Genomic DNA, 14,316 nt, shown 5'->3' with positions numbered 1-14,316 from the left:
TTTCCAGATAAGGAGATGGAAACCTAGAGAGCGAAAATGATTTGCCCACAATCACCCCACATTGGCGCATTGGCATATAATTGGCACATATATCTTATATTCTTCTTGCTGATACAATCTATCTGTGTATAGCACCAAATCTAAAATCCAAGATTTCCTGACTCAAAGTCGAAGCACTCCGCCTGTTCTACCACCCTGCTTCCCAGAGACACTGGTTGCAGAAATGTTGATCCCATAATCCAATAAATCTAACCTAAAGTAGCTCATCAAACTTCTATGCTGGTATGAATTCAATAAACATTCGGACTCTCCCAAAGCCAGGCTATTACTTCTGAATTACTTCTGGGGCAGTCCTAATTCTGTCCCACTGACCCTGAACTCAGATGGATCTGTGATCTCGTTGATGTGGGTTTTCTCTATAATGATGTAGAAGGCAAAAGGTACAGTCCTGTCCATCCTGTAGGACTCTTGCCAACATCCTCCCATAAACAGCCACAGATGGCCTTCCTTGTTTTGTCCTGATATTTTGAGGATAAAAGTGGGGTGTGTGAATGAGTGTCTGTCCCCATATACCATTTAAAAGCATAAGCATGTAAATTCTCTGCATGCAATAGAATAAATCAAGAAAGACAGCATCACAAAAGGCAAGAGAAGGAGAAACTCGTAAAAAAGGAGCTCCTTCTAGCTCCTATAATAATAAAAGTTTCCATTTCTATCATGCTTCAAGGTTTATATACAGAGCCTTTCCCAAAATATCCATGTAAGGCAGGTGGTGTTGTTATACCCATTTTACAAATGAAGAAATGAAGGTTTAAAGAAGTTCCTTGTGTGACTTATTCATGGTCCCTTTACATTTAGTAAAGATAAGAGCCAGAATTTGAATACAAATCTCGTGACTCCGACTCAGACAAATACTACATTTATGCCAATTTGTTCTATGAGAGACAGCATGATATAGTGAATAGAGCTCCAGCTTTGAAGTCAAGAAAATCTGGTTTCAAAATTCACCGCTGACACACCGGGACTTTCTTGTTTGTTTTTAGTTGTTCCCTTAAGGTCTAGCTGCACATAGTAAGCACTCACTAAATGCTATAACTTTTATACTAGTGTGACCCTGAGAAACTCTCTTATACTCTGCCTGCCTCAGTTTCTTCAACTATAGAATGGGGATAATAACAGCACCTATCATGTATGGTTGTTATGAGAATCAAATGAAATAATATTTGTAGAACACAGCACTGTGCATGGCATATAGTAAGCACTTAATTGTTCCCGTCTCCTCTTCCCTTCCTTTATCCCTGCAACATTAGAAAAGAGCCTCAATCACATTTGTCCTGCAAAGCACCAAAAAGTCTAACCTGTCCTCCCCCGCCCCAGCTGTTTCCACTCAGATCTATCCTGTAATTTAGGGCAAGCCTAGGTTTCCTGGACATATCACATAAATTCCTTTGCCTCCCAAGGACCAGAATAGATAGCTGGGAAAATAGTAAGTGGAGCTGATTGGCACATATATCTTATATTCTTCTTGCAGGTACAATCTATCTATATATTATCAATAAATTCTATTGATCAGGGATTCTTTCTCTTTTGTGAGTCATGGACCCATGGGGCTGTCTGGTGAAGCCAAAGGTTATCATCTCAGAATTATGTTTTTTAAATGTATAAAATATATAGAATTGCAAGGGAAATCACTTATATTGAAATGCATTTATCAAAATGTTTATTAAAAGTTCGCAGTCTATGGTAGTATTAGATTTAAATCTTTTTAAAGCTATATTTCTGCTTTTTTCATACTACAAATGGTCTAATTGAAAAGGGTTTTGGTTAAGTACTTTGCAGTTATAATTTCATTGGACATTTTTATTCTAATGGAGGGAAGGGATGAACATGGTACAAGGGGCAAAGGTGATCCAGGGTTGGCAATGATCAGTCCTGGTGTCCCTAGCAGTAGAGGTCTACACTATCCATTCAAGTGAACTAACAGAGAAATCTGATTACTTGTAGCAGCTGAGCCAGAAAATAGAAGGGGAAATTATCAATAAATATTTCTAAATGCTGGGGAACACAATTACTTTCTCTATCATTTGAACTTGGTTGAAATGACAGAAATGATGTCATGTTGTGCTTTTATTTTAGTGTCAAAAAAAAGGGCAAAGGGCAAGGGGCAAAAATAAAAATTGCTTTTAGACCACAAGTCCTGATTTAGGGCTCAGGAAATATGGTCACCATGGCCACTCTGGAGGGAGGAGAGAAAATTTCAGGATGGTAGTTTGGCTGGTGTTCTAGGGAGAGGTCCAGGACCAAACCTAGTGGTGGGAAAGAGATATATTCTGAATCCAAAAATGCAAAGAAAGGCTTGGTGTTCTTGGGGCTTGGTTATGAAATGATTTTACGCACTTGCTTAAAAAAAATAATAATACCAAACCCTGGAACTCGGCTCCATCCAGCATTTCCCTAGCCTAGAACTCAATCCAAGTCTGGGCGCTTGGCCAGCTCCATGACCGTATTTTTTCCTACATGTCTAAGGTGTTAGGAAAGTAACACAGTTGTTGGAATTGTGTGTGTGTGTGTGTGTGTGTGTGTGTGTGTGTGTGTGTGTGTGTGTGTGTGTGTACTTAAAGCTCTGGTTAAAAAAGGAAGGGTGTTTTCAACTCAGCCAGAAGTACATTCTGTAATTCTCGACCAAAATACCAGCTGACGTAAAAGAAGCTCCCTGGACAGAAAAATATTTAGCTTGGAGACTGATTCCAAAGTGCATGTGTTTTCTCTAGTGCCTCCAGCCTGAGCAGGAGAATGTGGCTCTGTCCCCTTGGAATATCAGCTGGGGCTCCTGGCTCCTGATAACCTGCCCCGATGCCTTTGGAGACAGGAACATCTGTACACGGCAAACATCTGTTCACAGGGAACATCTGTACGCCCCGAGCCTCCGTATCCCATGAACATCTGCATGCAAGAAATATTGGTACCTGGAATGAGAAAGGGCTATCTGTTAGCAGCTAGGCTAGAAAGAGTAAAGCACACGCACACACACACACAGTAGGAGCTTCATAAAGGCTTGTTGTCAGGATGTAAAAATGAATCATGACATGACTTGAAAGGATAGAATAGATAGCTTACATTTATGCGGCACTTGAAGGTTTGAAAAGTTTGCTTTTTATATATCATCTCATCTGTTCTTCATGACAGCCCCAGAAAGTAGGTGTTATGTATCTCTGTTTTACAGATGAGGAAAATGAGGCTGAGAAAGATAACTGACTTACCCTCTAGTAAAGGGTCTGAGGCAGAATTAAAATAAAGACTCCAGAAAAAAAAACAATGGGAGCCTTCCTGACTCCAGGTCCAGCAGACCATCTCACTGTCTCAATACAGGAAGATACTTTCTATATCTAAATTCCATTTTCTGACAGCCAGAATCAATCAGAGCCTGTCACGCAATGGGCTCCCTCCCTTCTTCCCCAACATCTACGCTTTGGCAGCAAGTCATTTTGGAGAGACCATTGGACTTAAAGTTAGAAAGAACTGGATCACAGGCATTTAACCTCTATGAACCTCATCTAAAAAAATGGGATAAGAACAGCACTGTATTACAGTGGTTATTGTGAGAATCAAATGAGATCTTGGCTCTGTACTCCTTAAAATCATGAAATCCCTCTTATGTGCCATCCATTTTCCCTGTACAATCATATGCTCAGCCATTCCCCAATTGATGAACATCCCTTCAGTTTTCAATTCTTTGCCACCACAAAAAGAGCCGCTGTAACTATTTTTGTACATTGGCTCGTTTTTCTTTTTGTTTCTTATCTCTTTAGTATACAGAACTAGTAGTGGTATTGTTAGAAATCAGAGGGCATTATGGGTAGTTATAGCTCTTTGGGCATGGTTCCAGATCATTCTCCAGAATATGTTTTGAATGAGTTTCCAACCCCTCCCCCAACAGTGCATTCATGTCTCAATTTTGCCACATCCCCTCCAACATTTGTCATTTCCTTTTTCTGGCATAGCAGCCAATCCAATAGATGTGAGGGAATACTTCAGTTATTTTAATTTGCATTTCTCTAATCAATGGTGTGTTAGAGCATTTCTGCACAGGACTATGAGTAACTTTGATTACTTTATTTGAAAATTGCCTGTTTGTATCCTTTGACCAATTATCAAGCGGGGAATGACTTATATTCTTACATATTTGACTCTGTTTTCTACACATTTGGGAAATAAGGCTTTTATCAATGACACTTGGTATAAATTTTTTTTGCACTCATGATTACTGTGTATCCACTGAACCGCCTAGCTGCCTCTGCCAATGATATCTTAATGGCCAAACCTAATGGCTTTTTCTTAGACCAAATCCTTCTTGACACATTTGTAGTATTTGGCACTTTTGATTATCTTCTCTTTCATTAAATGCTCTTTTCTTTGGGTTTTAGTGATACTATCCTCTCCTTGTTTTCCTTCTACCACTTATATGGTCACTCCTTGATCTCCTTTGCTAGAGCATCATCTATGCCCTGCTCCCTAGCTGTGAGCATACTTCAAAGCTTTGGGCCCCTTTTTTATTCACTGTATTCTCTTGATGGCCTCATCATGGGTTCAGCTACTATCCTTATGTAGACAGTGACTGCCATGGAGAGTGTTGAGAGCCCAGATGGCTCTCAGATCTATATATTCATCTCTTAACTCTTTTTCTGATCAACAATCCCTCCCTTATCACCAAAAGCCTTTTGGATATTTCAAACTGAATATTTCCTGTAGGTATCTCAAGCTTAGCAGGTCTAAAACAGAAATCAATACATTTCCTCTCAAGCATACTCCTCTTCTCAGCTTCTGTGTTACTGTGAAAGACATTACCATTTTTCCAATTTTTGCAATCTAGTCATTGTCTATTCTTCACTCTTCTTCACCCATAGATCCAATTAGTTACTAAGTTTTATCAGTTCTTTCTTCACTAAAATCTCTTATCCCCTTCTCTCCACTCCCACAGTGACCATCCTAGTTCAAGCCCTCATCACCTTTGGCCTGGACCACCACAATCACTTCTTAATTGGTCTTCCCACTTTGCTCTCTCTTCTCCAATCCATCCTTAATGGCTGCCATACTGAATTTTCTAATGCACAGATCTGACCATGTCACTCGCCTACTTAAAATAGCTCCAACATTTATCTATCGTCTCTGGGATAAAATACAAATTTCTCTTTTTGGCATTTAAAACCTTTCAAAATCTGGCTCCAGTCTCCTTTTCCAGATTTATTATAACAATCCTCTTTGGTACATGTGGTTGGTGTTATGATCCCCATTTTAAGAGGTTAAGTGACTTGCCTGGGTCTCACAGTTGTCAGACGTGATTTGTGAACTGAAGTCTCTCTCAAGTCCAGGTCTGGAGTTCTTTCCACTAAACATACTGCCTATCAAAGTCTAACATTGTCAAGGTAGGGAGGTAGGACAATAGAGAACCAGGCCTGGAGCTGGGAAGACGGGTTCAAATCTGACCTCAGATACTTCCCAGCTGTGGGACTCTGAGAAAGTCCCTTAACCCCAACTGCCTAGTCCTTACTGCTCTTCTGCCTTGGAACTAATACTTAGTAATGATTTTAGGACAGAAGGTTAGGGTTAAAAATGTCTAACATTTTTTCTCTAGTCAACCCAAGTTCTGGAGAATTGCATGAACAGAGCCCAGAAAAATCTCCCATCACTCTCAAGTGAATGGAACCATTACAATAGATGATGAAACAAGAACTATTCCACTCTTATTTAATTTCTGTTTTTTTTTCTACCAAAGATAACTTCAGCATTTTATAGGGTAGAACAAAATGGCTCATGGGGAATTGAGGCCCCAAAGCAAATAAGAGGACTATAAGAGAACACTAAGGTGCCCTGAATAAATTAATTCAGTAGGCAGAGGCAAAATCCAACCCTGAGTATTGAAATAAAAGGTGAATATGAATTCTATATTACTGTTAATTATTTTAGAATGATTTCCATGAATTGGAGAAAGGCAAATTGCGCCTTTAAAAAAAAAGAGAAGAGAACAGCATTTACAAACGATATGCTAGTGAGTTTGGCTTTGACTTCTGCTAAAATTCTAGAGCATATTATCAAAGGGGTGGTTAGTGAACATTTAGGAAAGGAAGCAATGATCAAAAAGAGCCAGTCCGACTTCTTTAAGTACAGATCATGCCAACTTGACCTCATTCCTTTATCTTTGATAGTTATAAAGTGGAAGGTCTGAAACATCCAGCAGCTATAGCTTGTCCAGCTTTTTGCAGAGTATTGGATAAAGTCTCTCATGCTTTCCATGTAGAAAATAAAGATATGGACTAGGTAATGGTACAGCTGGGAGTATTTGGAAAGGGTTGAAAAGCTGGATCCTGAGAATAGTAATGAATGGTTTGATATCTTTGTTGACCATTTCTCAGGGATGTTTCAGAAGATGTTCTTCTTTCAATCTGGAGGGGACTAGAAGATAGCTGAGAGTCCTTTGAACTCTTTGATTTTGTGATCTTTTGGGTATGAAGTTAGTGGAAATTATTCCTTCCTTTAACTAAGTTGTCTTGCAGTAAAAGACTCTAAACATACATGGTCCCCCATAAATCCTGGTGGCCCATGCAAACAAGGTAGTGTGCTGAGAAGAGCATTTGATTTGACAGCTAGAAATCTGGGTTCAAATCTCTACTCTGATCCTGGACAGTTTATCGACAAGTATTTATTAAGTCCTTACTATATGCCAGAAACCATGATAGATGCTGGGGATATAAGCAGAAAGAGTTAAACCATCCCTGTTTGCAAGGATCTCACATTTTCATGCAGGAGGCAAGTACCTGTGTAAATATTATACAAGATAAATCTAAAATGAATAAATACAAAATTCAATCCAAGGTAGTTTGGGAGGAAGGACACTAGAACTTGAGAGTATCAGGAAAGGATTCATACAGAACAAAGTGCTTGAGCTGCTTCTTAAAGGAAGAGAAGGATGCTATGGGATGTAAGTAAGGGGGGAAATTCATTCTTTGTTATTTGTCATCATTTAGTCATTAAAAAAATCATATTCAACTCTTTGTGACCCCATTTTGGGATTTTCTTGGCAAAGAGACTGAATTGTCATTTCCTCCTCCAGGTCATTCTACAGGTGAGAAAACTGAAGTAGAAAGAGTTAAGTGACTTGCCCAGGGTCACCCAGCTAGAAGAGATCATTCTACATCTCTGTAATAGGAGGGGTTGAACTTGATGAACTCTAGATTAAAGTTATTCTGATCCTAAATCTAAAATCTTTTTACTATTTAAGTCCAATGATTCTAGGGTGACAGGGAGCCCTGAAGATCCTGAACAGAGGAAGGATTGGAGAAATATGGCGCCAGGATTGATAGTGGCCACTGGACACTGCTGGCTTTTGAAGGCGGTGAATATGGCCTTTTGGGTCAAGTCTGTAGGAGCACCCCAGCTCTGGTGGGTCACAGTTAGAGGCTGCAGTGCTCCCCGCCTCCTCAAACTCAGCCCTGGGCACACAAAGGCAGTCCTCCCCCTCTTCTCCAAAGGATTGCTATCTGATTCTCAACAAAAATGTTTGTGCAACAGCAGATTAGCTCCCTGGCAAGTGCCATTCATGGGCCTTCCTCGAACAAAGCCGGGCTCTGGCTTTCACCCCACACAGGCGGCTGAAAGGCTGGATTGTTCTAGCCCAGCTGCCTTTGTGTTTGGTTTCTTCCCATAACCGGGGGCTTTGCTGAATTTTGACTGGAATGAGGGGGTGGTTGCAAGGGACAAGGAGGATTAGGAGGAAGAAGAGGGAAGATTCTTTCAGGGGTTTGTAGCTTTTAGGGCCACAAGGGACCTTAGAGATCATCTCATCCAAACCTTAAGTTTTTCAGATGCAGAAAATGAGGCCTGGAAGAAGTTAAATGAATTATCCAAGTTTGCAAAGGCTGGAAGTATCAGAGCTGGGTCTGAGCCCAGGTCCTCTGAATCTTAATCTAGTGTTGTATCATCTCAGCAAAAATAAATTTTCTCGATATCTTTAATTTTTATATCATCTCTATTTCCTACTCTATTTCTCTCCTGGCTTCTCCCAGAGAGCTGTCCCTTATAATAACATAGGAAGAAAGAAAAGAGAAAAAATCAGTCTGCAAAATAAAACTCATCCCCAAAACGTCTGACATTATCGGCAGTGCCCCACACCCAGCATCCTCTAGGTCTGCAACGAAGGAAGATTCAGAGAGATCCTTTTTCCCACATCTCTTCTTTGGACCCAAACTTGACCATAACATTTTGAACCAATTGTCTTCTTGTTATTCTTTCTATTTATATTGCAGTAACCATCGTGGGCATTGTTTTCCTGGTTCTGCTTACCTCATTTTTCAGTAATTCGTATAAGTCTTCACATTCTTCTCTGTGGTCACCATATTCAACATTCCTTACAGAACAATAGTATTCCATTATGCAATTTGTTTAGCCATTCCCCAAACGAGGGACAATTCTCTTCACTAGCACAAAAAGTTGTGCAATAAATTTTCTTTTCAACATTGACATTGACTTCCCTGAGAGATATGCCTAGCAATGCAATAAACACGGTCAGAGTCAGACAATCTATTCACTTTTTTTTTTGCATAATTCTGGATTGTCTTCCAGATGAATTGAAATTTCTAGTTCCACCAATATTGTATTTAGTGTGCCACGGCACTTCCAAAATTGACGATTCTCATCTTCTGTCCTCTCTGACAATTTACTGAGCTCGAGGTTCTGTTTCAGAGTGGTTTTGATTTGTATTTCTCATATTACTAATGATCTGGAATAATGTCATATGGTTATTAATATCTTGCTATTCTTCTTTTGAAAAATGTTTGTTCCTATCCTTTGACTTCTTAGCTAGTAAGGAGTGACTTTTGGCTGCACATTTTTCTATTGTCTAAGTGTCTGGGACATCAGACCCTTTTCAGAAACATTTGATATTTTTTCCCCATTAAGATGATGGCTTCCTTTCTAATTCTATATGCATTAATTTTGTCCACAAAAAAGCTTTTGAATTTAAAATAATCAAAAGAGTTTTAATTATTTTTTTTGTAATGGACTCTAGCCTTTATTTTGTTAAGAATTCAGAAAGCCTATTTGGAAATATCTGCAATGCCAGCCAAATTGCATTATTTAAGAGAAAGGCTGACCTAGAGACGGGAGGTCCTAGGTTCAAATCTGACTTCAGACACTTCCTAGCTGTGGTGGCAAGTCCCTTAGCCCCCATTGCCCAGCCCTCACCACTCTTCTGCCTTGAAACTAATATGCAGTATTGATTCTAAGATGGAAGGTAAGGGTTTAAAGAAAAAAAGAAAGGAGAGAGAAAAGCTAAAAATGTTCCGGGTTCTTGGGCACACTTCCTCTTCTGGATAAAAAGATGGCGGGAGGGCCAGTTCTCAATACACCATTCATCATTTATCATCAGATACATGATTGATAATGGTTTCTTTTACTTACTTGTTTTTTCCTTTTGTTGTGGAGGCAGAGAATCTATTTTACTCATCTCTGTTATCTGCCTCAGTTCCAGGCAGTTAGTAAATCCTGGGGAAATGTTTGATGAATGGAATTTAAGAGAGCCCCCTGTCCTCAGGGAGAGCTGATAGAGGCTAAGGGGTGGGGGGAGACAAGACTCACTCTGGCGCAAGAAAGTTCAGGAACAATCCCAGGCTGAACAGAGATGTCTCCAGGAAGGTGATGCAAAGTGTCCCAGGCTGTATACATGGGAAAGGATAGTCAGAGAGGGAGAGAGCACGGCAAGATCCAATGGTCCCTGTGTCAATTGCTGGAGATCCAAACAAAAGCAAGCCAAAGAGCAGAAAACATTCCATCTAAAGGGAAAGCTGATGGTTTAATGTAGGAAGACAACACATAGAGGACAACTGATAAGAGAGGGAAGGTACCAAGGTGTGGAGATGATCTGAGAATGGAGAAAGAGACTTGGTTGTAGGTAAGAGAAGGAGAAAGCCCGCATGCCCAAGACCAAAGTGGGTGGAGGGTGAAGGATGGAGAGGAACCAGCTCCTGGGAAGAGTGTTAAATTCAGAGTGTGAGTGTTTACACCTCAAATATCAGCAAGTGCCACAGGGCTTGATTTATTGTTTTGTTGATCGGCTAGCCTTAAGCTTATAGTGGAAAAAATGTTAATCATACAGAATAAATTTCAAGGTATTTGGGGCATCCATTTCATGTCCAGAAAGACTGCAGTTAAACATTTGCCAGCATGCCCATGGGAAAAGGGGGTGGGGATGGGGATGGGGAATGAGGATGCTGGTCAGAGTGTGGGCAGCATAGTATGGAGATATCCAGGAAGTGGCGTTCAAGGGACAATAACCATGTATAGGCAAAGCATTCCAAGAATTTAGAGAAAACAATTGTTTTTTAATGTAGTTAAAAGACAAGGATGGCGGCAGCTGGCTGGCTCAGTGGATAGATGGTCAACTCTAGAGAGGAGAGGTCCTGGGTTCAAATTTGACCTCTTACACTTCCTAGGTGTGTGACTGGGCAATTTACATAACTCCCATCTTTGCCTAGCCTTTACCATTCTTTTACCTTAGCACCAATGCACAGTATTCATTCTAAGACAGAAGATAAGGGTTTAAAAAAGAAAAGACAAAGATGCTGATAATGGGAGAGGTGTACCCAAGAAGCTAGGATTTTGAGCTGGAAGAGATTTTATTTTTTTTTATTTTTTATATTTATGTATTTTTCTTATTTTTAATTGAAAATTTTTTATTTAATTAATTAATTTAGAAGATTTTTTTCATGGTTACATGATTCATGTTCTTTCCTTCCCCTCCAACCCCCTACCCCTATAGCCAACATGCAATTTCAATGTTTTTTACATGTATCATTGATCAAGACCTAGTTCCATATTATTGATAGTTGCACTAGGGTAATTGTTTAGAGTCTACATCCCCAGTTGTATCCCCATCAACCCATGTGATCAAGCAGTTGTTTTTCTTCTGTGTTTCTACTCCCACAGTTCTTCCTCTGAATGTGGATAGTGTTCTTTCCCATAAGTACCTCAGAATTGCCCTGGATCATTACATTGCTGCTAATAGAGAAACTTGTTACATTCGATCGTACCACAGTTGGAAGAAATTTTAGAAATCATTCAGCCCCAACTTCTCATTTTACAGTGGAGAAAACTGAGGCTTAAGAGGAAGGCAACTTGCCCAAGATCACAAGGCTATAATAGAATGCACTCTGAACAATTCAGTTCTTCTGATTCCAAATGAGACACTCATTTTTATGCAAGTGTGGAAAGATCAGAACAAAAGGGATCTTAGAACAAAGAATATCAGACCTAGAAGGGGACCTCAGAAAAAAGTGTTAGAGTGAGAAAGAAACTTTAAAATATGCAGAATTTCAAATTGGGAGAAATTTTAAAGCATGAAATAAATGTTAGCCCTAGAAGGGACTTTAAAACAGAATGCCACCCCTGGAAAGAACCATAAATCACAAAATATTAGAATGGAAAAAGACCTCAAAGATTATCTAGTACACTGTTTCTGAAACTATTTCCCTGGCATCCAGAACAATGCAGACTGGGCTCTGGGAGAACACTAATATTGGCTATATTTTTCCATTTTATGTATTGTGTTATTGGAAATTTTGGGGTTTTTGAACTACATTTCCTAAGAGCTCACTGGCTTCCTGTGGTTACAAGCTGACATAGACAGGGGGATAAAATCAAGTTGTTGGCATTCCCAGGGTCTCTTTTCCTTCCTATGGCAGCTTAGATCTGGGAGCGGGCTGTTTGAGCAGGTAGTTTAGCCATGGCACATGAATTTATTTTGTTACTGATTTATTTCTTTATTTCCTAGTGATTACTAATCTTATAAAAACATAACATTCTTAAAGTTATCATTATATATTTATTTTAATTCTTACATTTAAAAAATTGTATGTGCATAAAATATGTGAAAATTTTCAGCTGGAAAATAAGGCTCCAATTCTTTTATTCTGCTTGCATATTTCTCCATCCCCTAACTTTATTTTAGGGGGATTCCATATGTCCTAGTACCCACAAGTCAGCTTTGGATGAGCATAGAGTGAGGGAGGTTTATCAACATATTTCAAGCCCCAACAAGCTGTGTGGCCAAAGGAATTTGGCAAATACATCTTGTGTATCCTTTTCATTCTTCACCTCCACTGTACAGATGATATGACAGGGCCAGGCTGCCCTCTGAAGAATTTAAATTATTTATACTTAATGTTAAATTCTGTTGCAGGTGGCATACAGCTTAATCCAGTTGGTTTATGGCTACATATAAAAATGATCCAGTGCGACTTTTTGCCTTTCCACCATTTTTTTGTTCTAAGATCAGTGGCTTGAGATTTTTAAAAAGGAATTGGAGAAGATCTATTTGTACAAAAATATTTTAGCAACTCTTTTTGGGGTGACAAAGATCTAGAAACTAAGGGGATGGCCATCAATTTGGGAATGCCTGAACAAGATGAGGAATATGATTGTAATGGTATACTATTATTGTGCTATAAGAAATGATGAGCAAGAGGATTCAGGAAAACCTGCAAAGACTTAGCAGAACCAGGTGACTATAGTACACAGTAAGAGGAATATTATAGGATGATCAACCATGAATGGCCGAGTTACTCTCAGCAACACAATGATCTAAGATGATCCCAAAGGACTCATGATGAAAAATGCTATCCACCCCTAGAGAAAGAACTGATGGAGTCTGAATGCTGATCAAAGCAAACCATTTTTCATTTTATTTTCTTTATGTTTTAAAAAAAATATTTGTCTTCTTCCACAACATGACAAATATGGAGACATTTTGTATGATTGCACAAATATAACCAATATCAAATTGCATACCATCTCAGGAAGGGGGAGGGAAAGGAGAGAGAGAATTTGGAATTCGAAATGTTAAAAAATGTGACAAAAATTTTTTTTTCTTGTAATTAGGAAAAAAAATTAAATGTTACTAATGAAATAAAATAGAATCAGTGACTCAAGAGGAGTAGTTTAAATACTGCTGAATAACCAAATATCAGTAACTTTGATGTTAATTATAGCATGGGTACATGGACAGATGATTGGAGGACCTTATTTGTTCTTCGGCCCATCTGACTCTCTCTTGTAGAGCCATAATTAGGGAGGAGTGGCAATAAATAATATCTACGATTCCTTCCAATTATAACATACCATGAATTGAATTAAGATGAGGGTTTGGGATGGATCTCAACTGTGACTTTGATTAAACTCTGGGGCTCAACTCTATGAAGCCTTCTTTGATCTTCTTCTTAGGTTTCCTTTTCTCTGAACTTCTAATGACCAGAGCTACCATTATAATGGAATAAGGTGATGTTTTAGGTAGTGAGTCCCCTGTTTCTTGGGAGTTTTTAAACCAAGGAAAGGATGGACACCTGTGAGGGTTGTTACAGGGCAGTTGGCACCTGTAAAGTGCTTTTCAGTTTTAAGATTCTATGAATTCTTGGAGAACTCATCAGTCTTCCTTAGCATTTAATCACATATTTTCATATATTATTCTCAATTTGTTTTCCTTTGTTCCTATTGCACCTTTGTTTCCTATTATTCTCAAAAAGTTTAGTTAGATGTTTCTTTGAGGCAAAGCATATATACTCCTTTCTGTATTCCTTACAGCAATGGGCAAACACTAAATCATATACAGAGCCATAGAATTCAGAACTAGAAGGGTCCTTCATACAAGAAAATCACAGCTGAAAGGGACCTTTCCAATTCTGAGCATTTCTGTAGTATTTAATTGTTGGTGCCATTCCACTTTGGCAGCTTGATGGCACAGTAGATAGAACTCCGAGTCCGGAGTCAGGAAGACCTGAGTTCAAATCCAATCTCAAATATTCACTAGCTGTGTGACCTTGGGCAAGTCACTTAACTCTGCGTGCCTTGGTTTCCTCATCTTTTAAAAGCTCCAGAAGCTTGAGAGTCAGGCCTAGAGACGGGAGGTCCTGGGTTCAAATCTGACCTCAGACACTTCCCAGCTGTGTGACCCTGGGCAAGTCACTTGACCCCCATTGCCTACCCTTACCACTCTTCTGCCTTGGAGCCAATACACAGTATTGACTTCAAGATGGAAGGTAAGGGTTTAAAAAAAAAAAAAAAAGCTCCAGAAGGAAACAGCAAACCACTTCAGTATCTTTGCCAAGGAAACCCCAAATAGGATTCTGAAGAGTGAGACTCAACTGAAACAACTGAACTCCAGGCACTTAGCTTTTGATGTAAAATTAGAACATAGAAATCTGATTCCCACAGCCCAGAACAGGGAACAATAATTTCTTACCTCTGAGCCAGCACCTAGAAGCATAGAATGCT

Source organism: Gracilinanus agilis, chromosome 1 (genome assembly GCF_016433145.1).
Source record: "Gracilinanus agilis isolate LMUSP501 chromosome 1, AgileGrace, whole genome shotgun sequence".
Classification (NCBI taxonomy): Eukaryota; Metazoa; Chordata; class Mammalia; order Didelphimorphia; family Didelphidae; genus Gracilinanus; species Gracilinanus agilis.
The sequence above is the reverse complement of the archived record's forward strand: the minus strand, read 5'-3'. Positions refer to the sequence as shown.